We start from the raw sequence: 21198 nt of genomic DNA, 5'->3' as shown, positions 1-21198 counted from the left end.
ATACACCCTGCCCTCCATGTGTCCAACCTTAAGAAGTGTTTGTCTGCCGAAAAAGTCTTGTAGTCCCACACGATTAAATCAAGACAAGCAAGAATCTACACCTCATAGAAGAACATGTAGAAATAATGGATAGGGAAGTCAAGCGAACGAAGCAAAATCATATACTAATAGTGAAGGTCCGCTGGAATGCCTAGCGAGGACCTGGATTCACTTAGGAGTGCGAAGACCAAAGGAAATTGAAATACCCACATCTATTCCTTATTTCATGTGTGCTTACTCTAATTTCAGGACGATATTCCCTTTAACAGGGGGGGATGATGTGACATCTGGAGAATTTCGGGTCAAGCAAAGTAAAAACCACATCACAACTTTCTTGTAATAAACATTTGAAAAGTCAAATATTAGAGTTTAAATTGCATGAAGAATGTTTTAAGTTAAATCAAGAAGTTCGAAATCATAATTTTCATTAGGGGTGTTTAAATATGGACCAAGAAGCCCTTAGGCCAAGAAGCTCACAACTGAAAACCCATACCCTCGGACCAAAAACCCTATGCAAGGGGTGAAAACTCCTCAATTCTCGGTGGCACACTAAGGCCGAAGACCCCACTCTCGGTTAAGCCAAAAAGGATCTCGGTTTGAGTGGAGAATCCAAGGTTTGACCTAGTGACTTGACCTCCTAACTTTACATCCTTTTATCCAACATATATCCATGCAACACAAGTGTAACGACCCAAAAATCACGACTAAAAATTTCTTTTAAAACATTACTAAAACAATATTTATAAAACCGTATCATAAGTCATAAATTTTTTTTTGAGTATTAATTCAAAACATGATCTCATTATCAGAGTAAAACATTCCCAAGCTAACTGACTATGGTGTGTGCACTGCAACCTCTCTAAGCTCCTCTTTTGAAAACTGAGTACCTGAAACCAAAACTGAAAACCATAAGCACGAAGCTTAGTGAGCTCCCCCAAACTACCACATACCATACAATAACATATAAAGCACATACTGGGCCTTGCCCACTGCATCAGACCGAGGTCCGAACTAACTGGGGCCTTGCCCCTGCATCGGACTGAAGTCCGAAAACTGACTGGGACATTGTCCCCTGCATCGGACCGAAGTCCGGACTATCTGGGGCCTTGCCCCCTACATCGGACCGAAGTCCGGACTATCTGGAGCCTTGCTCCCTGCATTGGACCGAAGTCCGGAAACTGACTGGGACCTTGTCCCCTGCATCGGACCCAAGTCCGGACTAACTGGGGCCTTGCCCCCTGCATTGGACTGAAGTCCGGAAACTGACTAAATAAAGCATAACATAAACATATCAATTAGCATGAACACACATATACTGTATATTGCATCGGGCCGTAGCACGGAACACATAACACATAAATCATGTCTGAGCCACGAAGGTATCAAACATACTAACTACTGCATCGGACTGAAGTCCGAAAACTACTGCTAGCTAAATGGGCCGGTATTGTGGCCTTAGACCCGTTCCTACTGGAAGGAAACTCACCTGAACTGTTGAGCTCTGCTGATACCCTCTGGCTGCTAACCGACAACCTTTTGAGTCGCTGCTCCTCTAGCTCTCTGAACTGCCAATATCAAAATGATACTTAGTCTGATAGCCCTTCAAAAGTCAACTAAGTCAACTCTAGTCAAAGTCAAAGTCCTGGTCACAGTCAACCTTCCAGGTTGACCCCACTCGCCAAGTTCAAAAGCTCTGAAATCCCTTTCATTCGTGACTCGACTCGCCGAGCCAGACCATAACTCGCTGAGTCTACTGATTTCTGAGTCCTGACCTGTCCACTCACTGGGTCCCACTCAACTCACTGATCCGAGTCTTAACTTGAAGGGTTTGGGGTTTCGCGACTTGACTCGCCGAGTCCAAGGCAATCTTCAACAGACTCGCCGAGTTGTTCTTCCAACTCGCCGAGTACACCCATGTGACTCGCCGAGTCTCTTCAGTTCTTAATCCATATAGTGGCTTTTCGAGCCATGCAGGGGCTCAAATCCATAGATCCATTCTTCTAGAGCCTAACCCCCATGTAAAGTGGCAAACTTTACGTGTAACCAAGGAGTTATAGGCTTATAATACTCTAGGGCTAGGGTTTGTAACAAAGGGGCTTCACCAACAACTTATTGGGCTAAACTTTATGACTTTCTGGGTTATTACCAACCTAGATCTGAGGTAGCAACCTCAGATCTACTCCAAACTGGAAATAGATCTCATCCATACTCAAAATGCCCAAAACTCAAACATAAGATAGATCTAAATGCACATAAGCCCAAACAACAGATATTACCTCAAATGAAAGCTCCAACTGAAGTAAATCCTGGATCTGCACCACTCCTTTGCAGCAAAGCCCTTGATCTTCAAGCCCCTCTCCAAGATTCTCTCCTCCAAGGCTCTATTCTCTCAAATAATGAAGGCTCACTCAATTCTAGGGTTTCTGGAACTCAAAAGGGGAGCAAAGAAGCTGAGGGTGGGTTATAATGTGCTTTATATAGGGCACAACCTCTGGGATTAGGGTTTTTCTCACCCAAACCAGACTCACCGAGTCCACTCACTAACTCGTCGAGTCGGTCACTTACTCAATGACCCGGATCCTGCTCCGACTCGTCGAGTTCCTCCCTGGACTCGACGAGTTGAATCTTGATTTAGAGATTAACCTTTTTTTTGGTCTACCTGATTCTGGATGTTACAACTCTCCCCCACATAAACTAGATTTCATCCTCGAAGTCCACCACGACCAAGTATTTCACAACCCACTTACTGCTTACCACTAGCTATGCACTGGAAACTTTTCGCTACTATAAATTAGTATTGAGTACCCATCAATCAACTAGTCGAATTCTACCATAGCCTGCTTTCCATTACTGCCATTGATTGAAAATTTCTGTTGTCCCTTATCCGCCTTCCGGATGAACCGAGACCACCCTGGTCCTTACTGATGTCTCCAAATCTGGGTTACCGGACTCCTATCGGTTACTACACCCCATCGCAATCTCCTAGTCGCTTTCAGTGACTTCTGAAGATACCTCGACTATCTATAACTGTTCTACCCACTCTGCCACTCATACTGAATAGATGCTACTGGAACCAGCCTGCTTATCTCTCATCTGACTACTCAACTTCCAATAACTCGAGACTTCCATCCATAAAGAAAGATTACCTGCCTAATTATCCTTGCAGATCACTTATACTTGGCAGAAGACTCAACTGATCCTGCTGAGAGGGACTTGCCATTACAAATCGACCAACTATACTGTCAGCACTTGCATTCCAACACAAATACTAATACTGGCCATCATACTGAAACTATCCGAAACACTGAACTGCCTGCAATACTAAACTGCCTGAGATACTGAACTGCCTGAAACACTGAACTACCTTAAACACTAAACTGATTGAAGCATTGAACTGGCTGAAACATTGAATTGGCTGAAACACTGAACTGGCTGAAGCACTGAACTGGCTAAAACACTGAACTGGCTATATGGTTGCTTTCCACAACATCTCAAGACCTTCCTGGTCTCTAATCACTCATCGGTTATCTGCAACATTGGGTTCCAACTCAACTGTGGAGCCCAAGGGCTCCTTACTTAGTCGCTCCCACAACTTCAGAACGAAATCTTTCTCTGGAACTAGTTTCCACTAGTCATCCTGACACTGTGACTCTAACAAACTCCCAATCCAACCGACCGGGTTCATATGTCGAATCCTGACATCATCAAATCCAGGACTAAAAATGGTGGCTCCCAGACTAACGGTAGCCCTTAACATACACAAACCCAAGCGGTCCACTGCTTCCCTGATCTCATAACTGAGGTGACGATCTACTGACAAATCGTCGACTTAACCATAACCGAACCATTTGGGAAATCCGAAATCTAACCTATGGATTCCCATATCCTCACTGCTGCACCCGAACTAGTGGGTACTACTGCTTCCCCCGCGTCCAACAACACGCTCATGCTGCCTACCAACCTGATAAAGGCCACGGCTACACCCGCGAACTTACAACTCTCTAATACTATCTGGTTGCTAGTGAATGCTATGGCTACCCCTGCAGACTTACAACACTCTACTACTATCTGACTGCTAGTGAATGATACGGCTACCCCCGCAGACTTACAACACTCTACTACTATCTGACTGCTAGTGAATGATACGGCTACCCCTGCAGACTTACAACACTCTACTACTATCTGACTGCTAGTGAATGCTACGACTACCCCCGCAGACTTACAACACTCTACTACTATCTGACTGCTAGTGAATGCTACGGCTACCCCCGCAGACTTACAACACTCTACTACTATCTGACTGCTAGTGAATGCTATGGCTACCCCCGCAGACTTACAACACTCTACTACTATCTGAATGCTAGTGATTCCTCATCCTAATTTCTCAAAACCAGCCCTCAGTCATCGAATGCTGCATCAACCTCGAAATTTTATATCCTTGATACACTTAGCGGTCCGTCGAGGAATTCTTCGACTTGGTTCCCAAACCAACTGTCTACTAATCTGGATACATGAAACTATCTTTGGGAAGTTTCTAAAACCCCCAACTCCTGAATCCACACAACCCTGCTGTGACAATCGTAAATCTTGAGTCAAGTCAAGTCATCAAGTCAAGCCGGTCAACTCTATTAAACCTTGTGTATTAGGGTTGGTGTTATGTTCGTATTGTATAACTTGCTATATTAATGGGAAAACATCACTAGAGAAAAGTTTTGTGTTAAAAATTTCCTAAGCCTTAGTACTAATCAGTGAATTAAACTGATGAAAACCATGTTGCATACTCATCGGGAATGTGTAAGATCCTTAAACAAGGCTTAACAGGGTTTACGAACCATGCATTGCGGTGCCGGACACTCACAACTGTCCCACATGGATCCTCTCTCAATCGTTTTCACTCTATCTCTGTCTATGTCAAATCTCTCCTAAATCTCTCCAAGTATGTGAAATCTCTCTCAAATATCTCTCTATATGAGAAATCTCTCCAAGAATGTTAAATCTCTCCCAAATCCCTCCAAGTATGTGAAAACTCTCGCAAATATCTCTTTGTATGAGAAATCTCTCCAAGAATGTTAAATCTCTCCCAAATCTCTCCACGTATGTGAAATCTCTCTCAAATATCTCTCTGTATGAGAAATCTCTCCAAGAATGTCAAATCTCTCCCAAATCCCTCCAAGTATGTGAAAACTCTCTCGAATATCTCTCTATATGAGAAATCTCTCCAAGAGTGTTAAATCTCTCTCAAATCTCTCCAAGTGTGAGAAATCTCTCCCAAATCTCTCTCAAAAGCTTCCCGCGACTTTTTGGAATCATTCGGGTCATTCCGGCCCTTAACCGGGTCAAAAACGGCTTAAAACGGGGCGAAAACGAGAAAAATGGACCTTAGGAACCGAAACCCTCTTATAAGAGGCGAAGTTCCTTAGGACCGAAAGGTCCTCTTAGGAACCGAAGGTAAGAAGACCGAAACCGAGAGCAAGAAGCAAGAACCGGAACCGAAAGTACTGTTCACGACAGAGCGCTCGGTGCCTCTCGGTCCGCCCCCACTCTCTGTTCGCGCCGCACTCTCGGTCCGACCCCGCCTCTCTGCCTCTCGCGCACTCTCGGACCGACCCCGCCTCTCTGCCTCTCGCGCACTCTCGGACCGACTCCGCCTCTCTGCCTCTCGCGCACTCTCGGTCCGACTCCGCCTCTCTGCCTCTCGCGCACTCTCGGTTCTTCCCTCCTTCTCCTCTCCTCTCGGCTCCTTCCCTTCTCTCTTCTTCTTCTCTCGGTTCCGCCTCCCTCTCTCTCTCGGTTCAGCATAAGAGGGCCGAACCTCGGCCAGGCTTCGCATTTTTGTCATTTTCAGCCCATTTTTGATATTTTTAACATTTTAAGCCCGTTTTTCGTGATTTTAAAGCGGGATTTTCTCCAGAAATTTTATTTTAACATAATAAACCCTAAATATTCATAATTTAAACATATTTTTATAAAAATCATTAATTAAATAATAAAGATTTAATGGGGGATTTATTTAAGGTAGAGTGTTGACTTTGCCTTATGACACAAGCAACCACCCCACACCCACTCTATGACCAGCCATACCTCCCCACCTTACCCATGTCACTTCAATGTTCCCTTACACTCAAATTTCACTCACTCCCACGTTTTTGAGCTGGAACAAACAACCACACTCCTCATTTTCTCTCATTTCTCTCATTCCACTAAGTAACAAACACCACTTTTTCTCTCAAACTCTTCTACACAAATTTTCGAGATCCAAGGCTGATTTCAAGTGTTCTTCCACACTTAGTAAGTAAAAATTCATCCTCCTTATTGTTATTTCACTACATTCTACTCAAATCTTTGGTTGCTTACAACAAACTCCCTAACTATGATGTTAGATTCTCGAAAACCTTCAAGGCATCTCCAAGTGTTCTTGAATTAAACACTTCCATCCTTCAACAATCATCTACTGAAATCACTCAAGGTGAGTTCATACCCCTACATTTTCATAATTTCTCAAGTTTTCAGGGGGTGAATACAAGTTAAAACACTAAGAACCTATCAAAAATTTTCTAACAGCCTTCATCAGAAAAGTTCAACTCCATTCACGGACTGTTTTGGGAATCTTAAATACTTTTGTTTCCAAAACTGTACAAGGTGCAAATAGTTCAAGTTTTTAGCTTTAAAATGGCTACTTGCACATCTCCATACGATTTTTCTACAATTTATGGTGATTTTTACAAAACTGCCTATCATTTCAAGCAACAATCCGGACCAGTCTGTGATTTTGGACTTTTTCACCCAAGTTAGAGGTCATATTAATTTGTGATAAAAATTATGAACAAACTAGACACATTTTGTGAACTCTCATAGTTTACGGATCTAGATTTCGACTTCGTATGATTTTTCTATGATTTTTCCAAAACAGGGCAGAATCGCTAAATTTTGCCAACAGCATGTAAATATCATAACACTTTGTATTATGTTGAGCAAAGTGTATAATCATAAGTTTTAGTATTTGTATGTGTTTCCTTGTTAGTTTACCATTATGAACTGAAACTATGAAATTCATACTAAATATTAAATATTACTCATTCATTTTGGAACACGTATCATTAGACTATAAAAAGTATAGTTTGATAAATTCACAATACTAATACATTTCCATAAGAGGATTCATACATATTACATACATTTTAGATAAACTATAATAGGTATAGTTTATGATACATCACTCAACGCACTCGTACCAAAAAGGGTACATCCATACAAGAAAGATTTATATTCACACACATTTCACGTAAACCTGTTAACCTATGTTGTGACACTCTCTCTCTCTCTCCCCGTACGTCCGAGTGCGGGATATAATTCCTGGTAGTTATAATCAGAATCTCCTGGAGGGAGAACGTGATACTTGTATATAGATCTATATTGGGTTTGACACCCCACACCTTGCTGCTAGCTACAGTGGGACCTGCAGGTCTACGGGTGACAAATGTCATTTCATTTTCGCGACGCCTGAGAAACGTTGTGGCAGGTTCACATAGTCACAGTATGATTATAGCGACTCACTTAGGGGGATAACAATTCATGAAGTTTACGGGGTTTCATAAAACCGAAGTAGGTTTTAGGTTGATAAAAGAAACTTTACTTTCCATAACATTTTAAACTCACAATATTGTTACTAAGAAACGATGATTTCTCATACACTCTAGTCTTTGGTTATAAGGCTACATTTCTCGGATTTCAAGGGAAATACCGGATTTTTTTCTGAAACAAACGCGACATTTACATGTGAAATACTCCTACTAAGTTTATTAATAAAAGCTTATGAACTCACCAACCTTCGTGTTGACACCTTTCAAATAGCTTGTATTCACAGGAAAACACTAATCAGGTTATCAAGTGCTTTTGAGGATGGGACGTTAAGGCGTCAAACTTTTCACATTTTGACAACATATTGTAATTGATCTTGAAACATGTAATTCATACAAGTGATGTAACTTTTTCAATTATATATATGTTGGTTGTGTTTGCTTAAATTACTATTAAAATTGTGGTTATGATGCTATACATGAAGTCCTCCACCCCCGGACGTTTCCGCCATCCTTGGTTTGGGGGTGTGACACCTGCATGCCGTCTCTGCCACTGACTACTAACACGAAAGCATCTCTTGCTAACCGTTCTCAAGATCCTCATTCCGACTCACTAGAGTCCTACAGACGGTCCTCCAACCCTGAATTCCCAACCGGCTACTAACCATCTCGATCACATGAACTTATTGTTGGGAAGTTCCTCAAACTCCCAACTCTGAACTCCTCAATCCATCAATCACTGCACTACTATCTTTTCTTCTCAGAGGTCGTGTACTCATTCTGGAACTGCGTGCTCTTACCCTTGTATACTCGGAGGGCTCTTCCCCACTTGGATCTGGCTAACTCCTTACTGCTCACTGGTCGAAAGGATTCCCCAACCTTCCTTCCATTAAAAGGGCGATCTGCTGTCCGCCAACGTTTACCTCTGTTGGCGCTCCAACTAACTTTTACCATATTCGAACCATTCTTGCTATCTAACTGAGCACCCTTCAATCCTTAACTATATTTGCTTTAGGGACTGCATCCTGAGAACCTGCGTTTGGGGTGCACATCCCCAACCCACTTCCTTACTGTCCGCTGGCTACCTCACTAAAAGCTCTAAATTGTCACTACTAAGGATTTAACTGATCAATCCCAAATGATACCATTCGAAAGTAGTAAGGCATTACTGATTCTTACACATACATGCTACAGTCACCGTATCTGAAGTAACTTGATCTAGAGGGGACGACCTCCAATTTACCATTCTAATTCCAAGGTATGCAGATGGCATAAAACTCAGTCACAAGCAGGTAATATAATACCCCAACACTTATTCTTATTGATAACAATGCATCAACATAACAATAATATCATGAATAATAATTAACATGAAGGTAAAAGATACGTACCCCATCATTCAGTGCTGCTCAAATCCTTGCTGAAATCAATCGGAAAACTCGGCTCCGAGCCGTGGGCGCCCTTGCACGACCCTGATGTCTGCTAGTGGTTCTCGAAGTCCCAGGGGCAGGAGCTGGCACCTGCCCTGCTGTATACAAACTCGGACAGTGGGCCTTCTTGTGGCCCCTATGACTACAACGGAAACATATCGGATTAAGCCCCTGAACGATGGTAACAATACAATCTCTGCTAAAATAGCCAATCCGACTGCACTTGAAACATCCAACATCACCACCACTTCTACGCCTGCACGCACCCTCATGCATCCTACCACACTTCCCGCATTAACTGCAGCTTTGATAGTTCCTCGATCTCGAATCCGACCCCTTAGGCCTCTTACCCGAACCTGCGGCTACATGAGTCTCATCCGTTTTCCTCTTCCTTTCCGACTCCCTACCCGACTCTCGCTCATGCGTTACCTCGTCGACCCCATCCATTGACTGAACAACTGCTGTCTGATCCTGGAGCTTCGTGGTCAACCTACCAGTGACCCGTCCAACGATGTTGGGTAGCTCCTCGTGAATGGCTCGCGCAACCTCCTTGACTATCCAATCATGCAAAGGTCTCTCCTGGAGACAGGGTGCCCCGCTCACTCCCGTCCCCTGATGGCAAGAGCTAAAAAATGGGATCACCCTCCCTAATGGATCCCTGAACTCCGTAGGAATCGGGCTCTAGATGAGCCCAAAATGCCCTAAAACTATCCCGACCCTAAAGGCCTCAAGATGACTGTCCAAAAGCTCCATAATGGCCTCTTTAACTGAACCAAATATCACGGGAGTCTGATCAATGATGTTGCGCATAATCTTTGCAGAAATAACATCTCTCATCTGATCATCAAATTGTCCGGCTCTAGAGCCTGAGCTAGATCCTTCCCCTGCACCTGAACTGCCAACTGATATATCACGCAACGTCACCATGCTGGAAACACATCACAAATCTGATCAATATACATACCGCTGCTGAGGGATCTTTCACACACTTTACTAGTTCCCTGGTTTTGCCTCGGCCCCTCTTGAATCGAGTATAGATCCTCTGCTTTCAGTAGTATGGGCCCATACTACCTTCAACATCTATCCGTACTTTCCTCAAGAGTTACCTCAACTCCACCAAGTCCCTTTTGTCTACTGCTAATCTTTGCTACTCTCATCCTAGGCTTTCCCTAGGGAACCTCTGACTCCACCAAAACCAGTCCTCGGCTGCTGAAGGCCACCTTGCAACGCCAATTAGCCACCACCTGAATACCATCACATGCAATGAGGCTCGGATAATCCTTCAAGTACAAGACTCATCCCTACAACGGTTAGACTCAAACGAGAGTTGCGCAATAGGGTCAAATCCGACACTCTGAGTTTATCCAATCCTGACCACATGTGACGTGATGTATTCACCTAATGGATAACTCCCATCACTCAGAGTTCCACTAAGCACAAAGCAAGCAACATTCGGATAAAGGTAACATACTCATGCAAACTATTCTCAAGAAACTGTACTAGCATACAATATTGAACTCATACTATCAAGCATAACCTAAACAGGCTATCCTACTGCTGTCAACTCAATACTAGCATGCAATTCTCATAAGGCTGAAACACATAAGCAGGCACATAAGGCATCCTCCTAGATCCTTAGTCCTATACCAGCATGTTGTTCTACTGAAACTGAAACTGAGATTGAAACTGGAACTAAAACTGATAATCATAAACTTGTATGGGTAATTTGGGAGTACTTACTTGAGCTCGGTTGATTGCATGCACCATACCCTTTTTCTCTTTTCAAGTTATTTTCTTTCTAAATATCCTTTTCGCTTTTTCTAAAACTCTTTTCTTTTCTCAAACTCCTTTTTACCAAAAATTCCTTTCGAAAATGTTTTTCTTTTGAAAACCTTTTACCGTTTCATTAGTTTGAGTCCAGACACACTCTCAAGTATGTCTGAATCCCTCAAACCAAGGCTCTGATACCAACTTGTAACGACCCAAAAATCACGACTAAAAATTTCTTTTAAAACATTACTAAAACCATATTTATAAAACCGTATCATAAGTCATAACAAAATTTTCGAGTATTAATTCAAAACATAATCTCATTATCAGAGTAAAACATTCCCAGGATAACTGACTATGGTGTGTGCACTGCAACCTTTCCGAGCTCCTCTTTTGAAAACTGAGTACCTGAAACCAAAACTGAAAACCGTAAGCACGAAGCTTAGTGAGCTCCCCCAAACTACCACATACCATACAATAACATATAAAGCACATATTGGGCCTTGCCCACTGCATCAGATCGAGGTCCAAACTAACTGGGGCCTTGCCCCTATATCGGACCGAAGTCCGGAAACTGACTGGGACCTTGTCCCCTGCATTGGACCGAAGTCCGGACTATCTGGGGCCTTGCCCCCTGCATCGGACCGAAGTCCGAAAACTGACTGAGACCTTGTCCCCTGCATCAAACCGAAGTCCGGACTAACTAGGGCCTTGCCCCTGCATCGGATTGAAGTCCGGAAACTGACTAAATAAAGCATAACATAAACATATCAATTAGCATGAACACACATATACTGCATACTGCATCGGGCCATAGCCCGGAACACATAACACATAAATCTTGTCTGAGCCACGAAGGCATCAAACATACTAACTACTGCACCGGACTAAAGTCCGGAAACTACTGCTAGCTAAACGAGCCGGCATTGTGGCCTTAGACCCGTTCCTACTGGAAGGAAACTCACTTGAACTGCTGAGCTCTGCTGATACCCTCTGGCTGCTAACCGACAACCTTCTGAGCCGCTGCTCCTCTAGCTCTCTAAACTACCAATATCAAAATGATACTTAGTCTGACAGCCCTTCAAAAGTCAATTAACTCAACTCTGGTCAAAGTCAAAGTCCTGGTCACAGTCAACCTTCCAAGTTGACCCTACTCATCGAGTCAGCCTACTGACTCGCCTTGTTCATAAGCTCTGAAATCCCTTTCATTCGCGACTCGACTCGCCGAGTCGGACCATGACTCGCCGAGTCTACTGATTTCCGAGTCCTGACTTGTCCACTCACTGGGTCCCCACTCAACTCACTAATCCAAGTCTTAACTCGAAAGGTTTGGGGTTTCGCGACTTGACTCGCCGAGTCCAACAACAGACTCACCGAGTCCAAGGCAATCTTCAACAGACTCGCCAAATTGTTCTTCCAACTCGTCGAGTTGCTGCCTAACTTCATCCAACTCGCCGAGTCTCTTCAGTTCTTAATCCATACAGTGGCTTTTCGAGCCATGCAGGGGCTCAAATCCATAGATCCATCCTTCTAGAGCCTAACCCCCACGTAAAGTGGCAAACTTTATGTGTAACCAATGAGTTATAGGCTTAGAACACTCTAGGGCTAGGGTTTGTAACAAAGGGGCTTCACCAACAACTTATTGGCCTAAACTTTATGACTTTCTGGGTTATTACCAACTTAGATCTGAGGTAGCAACCTCAGATCTACTCCAAGCTTGAAATAGATCTCATCCATACTCAAAATGCCCAAAACTCAAACATAAGATAGATCTAAATGCACATAAGCCCAAACAACAGAATATTACCTCAAATGAAAGCTCCAACTGAAGTAAATCCCGGATCTACACCACTCCTTTGCAGCAAAGCCCTTGATCTTCAAGACCCTCTCCAAGATTCTCTCCTCCAAGGCTCTATTCTCTCAAATAATGAAGGCTCACTCAATTCTAGGGTTTCTGGAACTCAAAAGGGGAGCAAAGAGGCCGAGGGTGGGTTATAATGTGCTTTATATAGGGCACAACCTCTGGGATTAGGGTTTTTCTTGCCCAGACCAGACTCGCCGAGTCCACTCGCTGACTTGCTGAGTCGGTCACTTACTCAATGACCCGAATCTCGCTCTGACTCGTCGAGTTCCTCCCTGGACTCGACGAGTTGACTCTTGATTTAGAGCTTAACCTTTCTTTTATTGGTCTACCTGATTCTGGGTGTTACAACTAGCTTTTACCCCACAAGCATCCATGCAAAGCACACAATTAAGCCCAAACAACTTTATACTCCTTTACCCAACGTACCTCCATGTTGATCATGCAATTACCTATCGTATCCCTATGCAAAGCACCCAATTAACCCCAAACCACTTTACACTCTTTTATACACCAAGTCTCCATGTAATGCACTTGAATAACCAACAGATACCTAGAAAGGAATCTCCTCTTCCTTATTTAAACCCTTGGCCGAGAGGCCTTTCATCACCCCCAATTGATCGATTTCTCCTTCCACTCTTCACATCTTTCTCTAAAAAACGAGCCAAGACCTCCAAGAACTTCCTTTTCTTCTTGTGAATTTCGGATTTTTGGATACTAACATTTTTCGAGAAGCTCATAAAACACCATCCAAGTGTTTGGCTCGAAATCTTCATCTTCTCACTTCAACCAACCCACACAAAAACCATTCAATGTGAGTTCATACCCCACCTTTTTTGAGATTTTCATGTTTTTGGGAGGGAGTACAAGCAAAACTATATTATATCAAGGTGTTGTTATATGTGTTCATATATATGTTGTGTATAAGGTTTTATGTGCATGCTAAGTGGTTTTACTAGTTATTTCAAGCTTTCATGCACCATACAGCTAAGTTATAGTATATAACTAAATAAAAACAAGGTTAAAATATATTACATGAACAAATAGGAATATTATGACCTTTATGATAAAAGGAAATTTTCTAATATGATTGAGTTTTCATAACTATTCTAAGACAATATTCTCTTGGGTTTTAGCCAAATTATGAATATTCTAAACCTATTATTTTGTATAAATGGGTTTAAATTTCACTAACTCTACAACTTTTTCCGTTAAACTATAATGGGTATAGTTTGTGGTTCATTTAAACTAGTTATCAGTTTTCGGGCCTATCATAAATAATTATTTCAAACTATAATTATGTCACTCTATAAAACTACTATGGAAGGGAAATGCTTCTACATACAAAAAGGATTTTCACTACATTACACGTAAACCGTTAGTACAGTTTGTGAGACACACTCTCTTCAAGTAATTTACATAAAGTACACCTTAAGTCCAACATTATAACTAGAGTCTCCTGGAGGGAGAGCGAGACCGTTGTGTATAGAACTATACGGGATTGACAACCACGCACCTAAGTTGTTCGCTATAGTTAGACCGGAAGTCTAGGGTCACAAATGTCTACCAGCTCTGACGCCTAAAGAACGTTGTACAAGCCACTAGTCATATTAAGTATGGCTATAGTAACTCACATATGGTATTAACAATCATTTGGTTTACGGGGCTAATGCACCTTCATTCGGTTTTATAAAATATATAAAGCTATATGATACTACTTTACTATACATTACTACTTACATTTTTGGTCTTAGGGTTTTAAGACTACAATTTACATTTAAGAAAAATATTGGATTTTCTAGAAAACTCTACGCTATCATTTACAAGGAAACATTACATATTTTATTCATACAAAAATGCTTATGAACTCACAAACTTTAATGTTGTCACTTTTCAAAACTACTTTTATTCTCAGGAAACCCGTGAACAGGTATTACGAAAACGTTTTGAGGACGAGCATCACTACATCATGATTTCTACATTTTAGTTATTTGTACCTAACTTTTGAACAAACGAAGTCTATAAACAATGTAAACTTGTATTCTCTATGTATGAATGCTTGCGATTAATTCATATGAGTTAGGGTTAAAGGGTAATGACATTAATTCATATGGTTTAGGGTTTAGTATTACAACATTAAGTCAAATGGGTTAGGGTTAAATGTTTATGACATTAAGTCGTATGGTATAAAGTGTAAAGGTTATGACATTAAGTCCTATAGGTTAAGGTTAAAGGGATATGGAATTAAGTCGTATCGGCTCGTAAACGAATACGAAATTAAGTCATATCAGTTAGGGATGACGGCTTATAACACTAAATCATATGTTATAGGGTTAAATTGTTATGATATAAAGTCATATAGGTTAGGGTTAAAGGGTTGTGGCATTAAGTCATGTGTGTTGCGATTAAAGGGTTATGTCACACCCCCAGTCGACGGTGGAAACACCGGGCGGTGTAACGTCGCCGGCTGGGGGTGTGATAAATTAGTATCAAAGTTATTGACCATAGCGAACTAGTACTTTCTTTGGAAAGCACGGCTATAGTTTAGGGCTTGCTTTGTAGGTTTAGGTATATCCATTAACCTTCAAATAAAATGTATTAGTAATTATACCACTAAACGACTACTTACAGGAGCGGTGATAGGATAGACACGTCGCCTTTTTGATTATATAAATATTTACAAGACACTTATAATGGGTAAGTTTTGATTTGTATTTGAAGTGCAAGGGTTGAAGCTATAAATATTTAGGTTTAGGGTGAAAAGCCTTATAAAAAGGACAACTTTGATTAAATTGTTAATTTGTATTTATAAGTTTGACTCGGTAAACTTAACAGACCAAATATCTATTGAGAATAAAACAACAATTTTCATGTTACTATAATAAGATAACAATTTGTGCGACACTAATAACTTCCACAATGGTAAGCATTTAGAAACTCATCAAGCTCCAATTTAGTGTGCTACCACAGAAAATAACATAAAGACTACCATTTTAGTGAGCTACTACAAAAAAACAACACAAAAAAGACAACAATTTTAGTGTTACAAGATCATTGTCATTAGGAGAGTACATCGAGTGGTTTAACTATGTATTTGATTTTTAAAATTATGTATTTTTGGCTTTTGTAGATAAACAAAAATTGTCGAGAGCTGAAGCCATCTATTAATGAAAGTATAATGCTATAATGATGTTGGTTCCAACATTCATACAAATAGTCAAGGTCCAGAATGTGCATGGAGTTACTGTAGTCAAACCAAGCGTGTCATTCCCAAAGTCAAAACTTACTTAAACAAGGTTGTTAAGGTGCATGTATGGTGCCTACCACCACCCAAGTTTGTTAAGGTGCATGTACTTTTAATTTCATGCTAGATGTTAGTTGTAGTAAAAGAAGAATGATGATTAAAGTTACATATTATTAGAAGCTAGGAATTGTAGCGGCAGACCTGGACCTAAGGAAAGAAGGGCCTTTGGTTAACATTAGTGTCTTCCATTGCTTTTGCGTCATTACAAGGTCAAGGTGGAACGTACTCGAAAAGGCGATGACTATCACATCAAATAGAGCCACCTGGTCAAACCCCGCCCATAAAGAATGTTGTAAATATGCTATTAACGGGTAGGTACAAACTATAATACATGATACAGATTGACAGTTACGAAGTGTAGTACAATACTATTGTATTTTCTTTTTATTTATCCTTTTTCTTCATTCCCTATATTATATTGGCATTTCAAAATAGGAAAAAATACCCGTTAATGTAAATTTTTCTATGTGGATTCATGTCGCCTTTAATAAGTCCCATGTGAGAACTATTACAAACACAAAATAAGAGTTTCCACAGGGGTTTTTTGATACTCATTTTTATTAAGGCAACCTGCTATTAAAATTATCAAATTATACTTGATTTTTTTCTTAATAAAACATTGTAGTTTGAAAGCTATGTCAATTTATAGCATGTGAAAAATAAATGCTTTGTTTTTTGACGATACTGGTTTTGCTATTATATGAGTAGTTTTTTTTTTCTAGCATATAGACATTAGAGTAAAACTTAGAAAAAAAAAAGATTAAAACAACATAGTGAAAGTGCCTCGCCTTTTTCTTGCAAATAACCCAATCATGGCTAAATGCAAGAAATAGCAACATACTTTCAGTTTGTTGTTATTCTTTGCAATTTCCATAAAATTAATTGTTTGATTGCTGATTGATCATCATCAATGAGAAGAATAAAATTTGATCAGTTAGCAAAATACCCTTGAAGCATTTAAATGTCGATATAAATAACAATATTCGTGGCCTTTTAACATCAACACAGAGACAATCCTTATGAAAATTCTTATGTAAATGAAGATAAATTTTTAACAGAGATTCGTATTCTAAATAGATTTGCTAAAAAAAATATTAAAATAACTATTAATGTTTTTTTCCATTTATAACAATGTACTTTCAACAACAGTCGCCGCAACGCGCGACTTAAAAACCTCGTTTTATAAAAAAGTTTAAACTTTTATTTTTTGTTAAAAAAATCTCGATTATCTTGATTTTGCCCAAATTAAAGAATTTTTTTAAAAGAAAACTACAAATTGTACTATATATTAAAGTTATCCATCATTAGCTACAGTAAAATTGCTAAGGATGGACAAAAATGGTCCTCTGTTTATGAGTCTGTCCATTTATGGAGTTGCTTCCTATGGGACAACTTCCAAATTTTTTTCTCCACGAATTCCCTATTGCTTTTATCTGTTCCTCTTCCTGTTTCTGTACACGTGTTGTAGGTAGAGTCAACATACTGTTCATCATTTACACGAGTCGTCTTCTTCTTTGCCACCATCACTTTGGTTACTTTGCTCCCTCCACGTAACAATCCACCGCATCAAATGTCTCTGCTTTCTTCTAATTCCTCCACTGACTCATCTACTGCTCATTTACTCAATTTTCAGACGAGATTTTTTTTTTCCAGTTCCATCCACAAATTCATCTACCTTCTACTACCCGTCGCCGAAATCGACTCTCTTTCGTACCCAACCGATCATCAACCATCCGGTGTCAACGTCCCACCGGCGGAGACGAGGCAGACGATCACCCCACCCCGACTCTTTAGCTCTATTTGTTCTATACCTCAAACATATTGTTTGTTCAGGCCCTAAATAGATTCTTGATTCCGACGACAACACTTGCCCTGTAAGTTCCCATAATTGAACTCCTTTTCGTTATGGTCTTTCTCATTATCGATTGTGATAAAACCATTTCCTGATAGTTGGGTTTTCTGATTTTGAGTTTGGGTTTTTAATTTAGGAATTGGTGTTCGATGGGAAAATTGTGCTGGCTACGATAATAGGGTTCTTAGGTTCTATCGTTGCTCCATCCTCTCCCGATCAGAATAAATATCGGTCCAATTGATTATCATCCATTCGTTGCTCCGTTCAGTATGTGAAGCAGGTGCAGCGAGCCGATATTTGATTGTTTAGACTTCAACCCGCAGCTATTCATCAACATTGCCCTAAACATCGGTGAAAAATCCATCAAATCGGCTCAACTGTTGAAGACAAAGATTTTACTCACCATCGTTGCACCCCTTCCCCCATCTTCTCTGTTCAACACTGTTGCACCCCTGCTTTATCCAAATCCTTATCACTGAAAACTTTTTTTTTCTTTTGCTGTTGTAAACTGCTATGTACCTGCGACGCCCCTTCCCCAAAGGAAACACTTGCCCAGGTAAAAAAAATCATCTATTCTTCTTCTTTAATGTTTGTGTACAATTAGGGTTTAAATCCGTTCTTCTTTAATGTTTTCACCTCTTTGATGTTTTTAGTGTTTAGAAACAGCTAAAATATAATATAGGCACAACGTATGACTACCAAAAGTACTAAAGACCAAATCTTCGGTCAAATTACAATCATTTATTGCAGACTCTTCACTGAAATTTTGTTTCAAATTGAACGCTTTTGATTGTTATTGTTATTCATCCTAAGTTCGATTTGATTTATCAGTTCCTAGAAGCATTTATGATAAAAATGGTTTTGTTTTATTGTGACAACAAGGTATTTAATATTAAGAAGATGGCATGGAATTCGTGTATGGATGTAACGAGTTAAAAGTTGTGAACATCTGCAGATGTTTATTATACAACATACATAAAGCCAAGGTGTGGATTTTATATCCGGAAATGTTGAGGCCACACAATTTACTGTCAACTTTTTTTTTCAGCAGCCCAACCATCTCAGGTGAATCAGGTAGGTACATACAAACATGACTTTATTCATTTGATTAGTTATGAGAATGCTTCCATTTTTGCCGTTGTTTATTAGTTATATAGGAATTTATAATCATCACCTGTAGACATTCACAATAGTGTATTTGATTACCAACAAATTCCTTATGCAAATTGTTTTATCTTTTTTTTTTCTCACAGTGAGTTGTGTTGCTATTGACAAAGGTGGCATATGAATTGAGTTTTCTTGAAGCATTCAACACAACATTTCTAATGTCGGTATGTCACTCACTATGTGCAATTAGATTAAAGATCTTTTATATGCAAATAATTCAACTTAAAAGTTTTTAATTATTTATATTTTAGTTGAACTAATGATCATTTATTATATTCTGCCATCTTTTTTATTTATTTAAAAAAAAAATTGATGTAGGCGGAAGCTGGAATCCTGTCAAAATCAAGGACTCCAACCATTAACTTTGTATTAGGTAATTAAAAACACATATGAAGAAACACTTTAAAGTACATATTTTTTTTTGTTTTTTTAATAAATAATATACTATGTATATATGATAGGAGGCGCTGGTGTTGGAAAGGGTACACAATGTGCAAGGATTGCTTAGACGTATGGATTGACACATCTAAGTGTTGGAGATTTACTGAGAAAATAAATTTCTTCCAAAAGTGAATATGGGTATCCGATTTCAACTTCACCTTCTTAGTAAGTCAAAACCTCTTCCCCTTAGGCCTTGACTTTGTAATATTTACCAATTTATGGTTTCAGTGAAATGATTATGGATACGATTACGAAAGGGAAAATCGTTTCTTCATAAGTGACAGTCAAATTGTTAAAAAATACCATTGAATATATTAATCAAACGGATAGATTTCTAATCGATGGTTTCCCAAGAAGTGAGGTATGATTATAGTGTTAATATAATTGATCTTGAGTTTATGCAGGTTTAAGCTTTCCGGACCAAATGGAAGCCATTATTGGATTTGTAATGAAGCACAAATTGGTCCAAGTCAACAAGAAAATGTTTGATGATGAATTGGTATTTGACAACTGTAAATTCTTACACCCTTTGTCGTCATAATGTTATGAAATTATGAAGTTGTCAACAAGGTGTTTAATTGTTCTCTGTTAATATAATTCTTCGTTTCTTTTTAGTTTATTTTATATTTTGTTGTTTGCTGGAGGCTGTCCTGGATTTTATGTACATTTAGTGATTGTTTTTTGGAATTATAAATAACATCCTATTTTGTCCATTTCTTTGGCGTATCCAACCCCGCAAAGCGGGGTTCTTCCCTAGTTATCATATAAAATTAACTAATCTAGACTTTTCTATTAAAAAAACTATATTTTTTTGGTAAACTAATACAAAATAATAAGAATTTTCTAAACCCTTTAAGGGTTTGTTTGGCATAAAACGTTTCGGGGCGTTTGAGAGATTCTAACTTTTAACTTTTGACCAAACGTTACAGTTTAAATAAAAAGTTTTGTTTGACAATACAAACGTTTAACTTTTAGTTTAAATAAAACATTCAAAATCTAAAAGATACTTCATGTAGCGTTTAACAAAATAATATTGAGCTTTAAAATCAATTTCCATAACTGCCCTTATATATATATATATATATATATATATATATATATATATATATATATATATATATATATATATATATATAGATCCGATAAGAAATTTTTTTGGTAGAAAGGTAAGAAGTTTTTTTTCTACATACTATTCTGACGAACAAAAGAAATGAATCACTAGATGAATAAAAAATAACATGATTCGCCAAAAAAAATCTCAAAAAAACACACTGATGATTCATTTATACAATGATTTCGTTGTTATTCACCAAAATTGTCATAAAAGTGATTTTTTTTTAATTTACTTAAAAATGAATCATGAATATATGTTTTTTGGCAATTTTTTCTTGTGAATTATTTTACCTTTGAATCATCTAATGATTTATTTTGCATATTAGCTAAAAAAATATATAGAAAAAAACTTCTTACCTTCCTACTTTTTCCTTCTTATTTGATTTTGAATATATATATATATATATATATATATAAATTGTTCTGTTATATATATTTACATATTTCAAAAGTTTTCAATTATTTTTGTCAAAATTCATATAACAAATAAAACTACACTTCCAGCTAGTAGTTACTCGCTACCAGCTATCCGTTTTCCGCTATCTGTTACTTGCTCTCTCTTTTCAGCTCGCAAATGCATTTGACAAACTAGTATATTTTCTAATTTAATAACAAAAAATAACAAAAATAAAATAGATAGATAT

General features: G+C 39.1%; 1 long non-coding RNA gene across 2 annotated transcripts; it reads left to right on the top strand.

The window, feature by feature from the left end:
• Positions 1 to 17382: 17382 nt before the first annotated feature.
• On the top strand, positions 17383 to 20138 carry LOC145037443 (uncharacterized). Of its 2 annotated transcripts, none has more exons than XR_013678858.1 (7): positions 17383 to 17855; positions 17970 to 18389; positions 18789 to 18907; positions 19087 to 19164; positions 19319 to 19373; positions 19462 to 19606; positions 19846 to 20138. It is a non-coding gene; the product is annotated as an uncharacterized LOC145037443 (long non-coding RNA). The 2 variants fall into 2 exon arrangements; XR_013678857.1 differs by having other exon boundaries at positions 18716 to 18907.
• Positions 20139 to 21198: the final 1060 nt, after the last annotated feature.

The sequence above is a fragment of the Lactuca saligna genome, chromosome 3 (assembly GCF_052625555.1).
Source record: "Lactuca saligna cultivar CGN05327 chromosome 3, ASM5262555v1, whole genome shotgun sequence".
NCBI lineage: Eukaryota > Viridiplantae > Streptophyta > Magnoliopsida > Asterales > Asteraceae > Lactuca > Lactuca saligna.
This window is presented reverse-complemented; position numbering and strand designations above follow the sequence as displayed.